The sequence below is a fragment of the Mytilus edulis genome, chromosome 6 (genome assembly GCF_963676685.1).
Source record: "Mytilus edulis chromosome 6, xbMytEdul2.2, whole genome shotgun sequence".
Taxonomy (NCBI): domain Eukaryota; kingdom Metazoa; phylum Mollusca; class Bivalvia; order Mytilida; family Mytilidae; genus Mytilus; species Mytilus edulis.
This window is the reverse complement of record NC_092349.1, coordinates 55,495,977-55,496,203: the sequence shown is the minus strand read 5'-3', so window position 1 is coordinate 55,496,203 and position 227 is coordinate 55,495,977.

The following is a 227-nucleotide window of genomic DNA, read 5'->3' as shown; positions in this document are numbered from 1 at the left end:
GCTGGAAATTGCAATAATCCATAATAATGTACATGATTTTTGAAACAAAATATGTTTTAGTAAATATGCTAAAAAATAATTAACGTTCGTTGTACATTTATTATGTTGTTTTCTTTTGGGTTAAAAATTTATTTTCAATGTCTAGATGATTCTATGCAGATACAGATATCCCAAGTGACACGTGACTCAAGTCTGAAAACCGGAAATGTAGGATTTATTTAGGATGT